The following is a 4,670-nucleotide window of genomic DNA, read 5'->3' on the forward strand; positions in this document are numbered from 1 at the left end:
GTTTGGAGTTTCCTCAAAATACCAAAAATAGAACTACCATATGATCCAGCATTCCCACTGCTAAGTATATATCCAAAAGATAGGTAATCAATATATTGAAGAAATATTTATGCTCCTATGTTTATTGCAGCCCTATTCACAACAATCAAAATATGGAATCAACCTAAATACCCATCTATGGATAAATGGATAAAGAAAATGTGGGACATATACACACAGTGGAATACTATTTAACCATAAAAAATAATGAAATCCTGTCATTTGCAGCAATGTGGGTGGAGCTGAAGGTCATTTGCATCAAGTGAAATAAACCAATCATAGAAAGACTAATATCACATATTCTCACTCATATGTGGGAGCTAAACAAGTAGACCTCATAAAGATAGAGAGTAGCTTCCTGATTATAAGAGACCAGGAAGGAGAGGGGAGGGGAGACAATGAGAGGTTGATTAATGTGTATAAGAATACAATTAAATAATAGAAGAAATAAGATATCATGTTTAATAGATCAATGAGGTTACTATAGTCAACATTAATCTATTGAACATTTCAAAATATCTAGAAGAGAATAATTCAAATAAATGTTCCAAGCATTAAGGGATGAAAAATATTTAAGGTGATCGATATCCTAATTACCCAGATTTCAGTATATGAATGTATCAAATTGTCACATGTATCCTGAAAAAAAATGTACATCTAACATGTATCAATAGAAATAATGAAAGATATGCATAAATATGCAAATAAGTACATACAATAATGTTCAACAGAGTGCTGGTTATGATGGTTGGGAAAAGAAGAAAAAAAATGTAAAACAATAGGAAAGTTGCCAAATTAATTCTTGTTCATGCACAAAATGAAATACTATGCTGCTATTAAAATGGTAAAATGTATGCAATTGTGTAAATTTTAAACAAAACTAATTACTTCTATATTTATATACTTGGATTGAAAAGAACAGCAGCAGATTACAAACTACATTATTATGCTGTGTAATTGCATTTCGGTATATATGTGAGTGCATGCATGTAGATAGGACTTCATTAATCCTAGGGAATCAGAAAACCTCTGGAAGCATATACAACAAAATATAACTGCAGTTTCAGTCGTAGGATCAATAGTGATCATTTTCCCCTCTTTTTGCTTACCTGTATCTTAGAATTTTTATGATGAACAAGTAAATATGTACGATACTTTTTAAAAACATATTTCAAAATCTGAAAAAAAAATGTTTTTGAGTTTTCTGCCTATATGACTTGTGAGAGGATAATGACACCATTTATTGTAGGGAACACAAGAAACTTGTTTAGAATCAGTTAACAGGTCCAATATTATATGAATTATACAGCAATGAGAGGCTATTTCTATTTAGACACACAAGTTTAGCTCAGTTTGTGTTTCTGAAAATATAGACCTCAATGAAAGTGTGTTTTTTGTTTATTTAATGTGGATTTAAGGAAACAATAACATTTGAATAAAAATTTCAATGATGCTAAGGTTTACATAACTTTTTTTTTTCTTTCTTTTTCTTTTTCTTTCTTTTTATTTACTTATTTATTTATTTTTGAGACAGAGTCTCACTCTGTTGCCCCAGCTAGAGTTACCGTGACATCAGCCTAGCTCACAGCAACCTCAAACTCCTGAGCTCAAGCAATCCTTCTGCCTCAGCCTCCAGAGTAGCTAGGACTACAGGCATGCACCACCATGCCAGGCTAATTTTTTCTGTTTTTGGTAGAGACGGGGTCTCACTCTTGCTCAAGCTGGTCTCAAATTCCTGAGCTCAAACAATCCTCCTACCTCAACCTCCCAGAGTGCTAGGATTACAGGCGTGAGCCACTGCGCCCTGCCAGGTTTACATACCTTAACATGAAGTGTCCATCCAAAGCTGAGCTATCCTGACATTTTGCTTTATTTTTCTAAATAAATCTTGCTGCACACACATTATTGTGCTATGGCTGTGCAATCCTCACTGCCTTGATTCTGTTAACTTCCTTTGATCCTTCCTTAGATTTTGCATAATATGGATATTTCACACTAAGCCAATTGCCAGGGTAATTGGAACTCTTCTGAAGCTTAAGAGGTTGCAGCTACTCTACAGAACTTCTTTCTGCCTTCTTGGTGTACAGTCCTTACAAAATACATAAGCATGAATTATTTCAAAGAGTGTCACTTTGGGTAGAATATTTTGCTCCAAGTACAGAGAGATTTCTTTAATGAGATTTCTTTAATGAGATTTCTTTAATTTCTTTAGCCTTTCTTATAATTTTCTTCACCTCTCACATACCTGTGATGTAAAAAAAAATGAAACCATCTAGACTGATTTACTACACCCTAAAAGTGGTTCCACCAAGTGTGTGGCTTTAGTACGTGGCTTTCAACATTTTTGAGCACAACGCTCTAGTGAACCAGTGCATGAATATGACACACACACTACACACACACACACACACAAACTCATAAATGAAATGAAAGTATCAAATCATTACTTGACCTTACTTCATATGCTGTATTTAAAAATACTCTATTTTAATTTTTTCTATTTTTTTTTTAATTTTTTTGTTTCATCACCAAATAACGGACTGGAAGGTGGTATAGTATATTGGTCTGGACTATTATGGTTGAATCTGATATAAAATAGCCTAGGTAAATGGAGTGTGTTTTGGAAGGCTGTGAAGTTTTCATAAAAATGAAGAAAATAGTTAATAACCAAGCATCCAGAAGGCAGTAACCAGAACCCTCTGGAACTAGAAACAGGGACTTGACCGCTGTCAGGAACTTCTCTCTGTCTCTCTTTTTGTCTCTCTTTCTCATTCTGTTTTTCTCCATTTTTCACCTCTGCTTCTTTTTTAAATTTACAATTTTTTTTCATTTTTTTTACCTCTGCTTCTGAGTATTGACAACCTTCTCTGTGAAGCTAGAGATATGGCTTACAGAGGAATTTGAAAAATGTCAGGGGAAAAGTCTGATTGGACTAGCTTGTGACATGCACCCTCTCTGCAAACTGATACCTGACCACTGTGGCCAGCTCATATGGTTAATGAAGGACATAGAAGCACTTATTTAGACACTAGTATTAGGAGTATAAGAAGAAGTAGTTTTTGCAAAGAAAGCAAAATATTAGCAGAGATGTCATAATTAAGAGAAGCATAGAATCCAGGCAGCCATGTCAATTTCTGAAAAATTTATTTTAGCCATTGACTACCTAGCATATGCACACTTTCTTCTCATGACAAGCTTTAAAAATAGCTCTCTTGCCATTACCATCAGCACCAAGAATAATTCAGTTTTCCCATATGTAACCATAAACACTCTCCAGCCGTCCCCCATAGGAAACAACTCAGAGTTGGTTGTTCGTGGCCATAGCATCATCTCCAAGTCTAGGATCTTGAAATGGCATCTATTTCCCTTGACCAAGTCCAAATGGGGTTCCTTATGATGATATACTCTATAACTAAATAATAAACTTAACCACCTACAAGACGCCCAATGTATAATAGTGGGACAAAAATAAAAAATAAAAATAGCAACAAATACTCTCACTTAGGAAGGGAAGAAAGAGAAAGTAGCACACAACGGTACATATATTTCATACTGAGGGATAGTGATAGCAAAATGAATTAAAGGCATTACTTTGTTGACTAGATATTGATTGAAAAAGGAATTATTTCATAAGCCAATCACATGGTTCTAAGTTCTGCTCCTATTTTCCAAATCCCCCAAGGCTCCTCCTGGTAAGAGAATCTGAATTAACTTTAGGCCATATGCTTTGTTAAGGTTTGGCCAATTTCTCACTCTCTTGATCACAAATTATGACTTGGGATGTGTGTTATGTATTAATAAGAAACTAGTAGATTCCATTGAAACAAAGTCTTTGTGAAGCATAGGAGAATTACCCCAAGGAAAGGATGGTAGCACAAGCACGGTCACTGAGGGGATTGTTGTGAGCCAGCCAGTGATCCACTTATATCCACTACTATTATTAATTAATTCAAATAAAAAAACATTTTTTGAATGTCCATTGTGTCTGATTTCTCTTCTTGGAGGCCAGATTAAGGAAATATGGGTGGAACCAATTCTACTAAGTAAAGTATCACAAGAATGGAAAAACAAGCACCACATATACTCGCCATCAAACTGGATTTAATTAATCAACACTTATATTCACATATGGAAGTAACATTCATGAGGTGTGGAGAAGGTGGGATGTGGTAGGACTGGATGTATTCAAACATAATGGGTAATGTGTTCACTGTCTGGGGATGGGCACATGTGTAGCCCTCAGTTGGGCAATGTAAAGGCAATATATGTAACCTAAATGTTTGTACCACTGTAATATTCTGAAATTAAAATAAAAGAAATGATAACCACACCTTTGACCTCACTTCACCTGTCTTCCAGCTACCATACCATTTCTCTGCCTGTCTTCAGAAAATAACTTGTCTAAAATGCTGTCTATACCCTCTGCCACCACTTCCTCACCTCCTCTTCTCTCTTCAACTTGTCCAATTTGTGTCCAACCTACAATTCTGAAACTATGCCTGTCATGGACACCTATGGACTCCATTTTCCAAAGGCAATGGTCACTCTCTGTCCTAATGTTACCAGACCTCTCATCAGCATTCCACACAGTTGACCATCCCCTTCAATATTATATATAAAAAAAATCTTGA

This window comes from Microcebus murinus, chromosome X (assembly GCF_040939455.1).
Source record: "Microcebus murinus isolate Inina chromosome X, M.murinus_Inina_mat1.0, whole genome shotgun sequence".
Lineage (NCBI taxonomy): Eukaryota > Metazoa > Chordata > Mammalia > Primates > Cheirogaleidae > Microcebus > Microcebus murinus.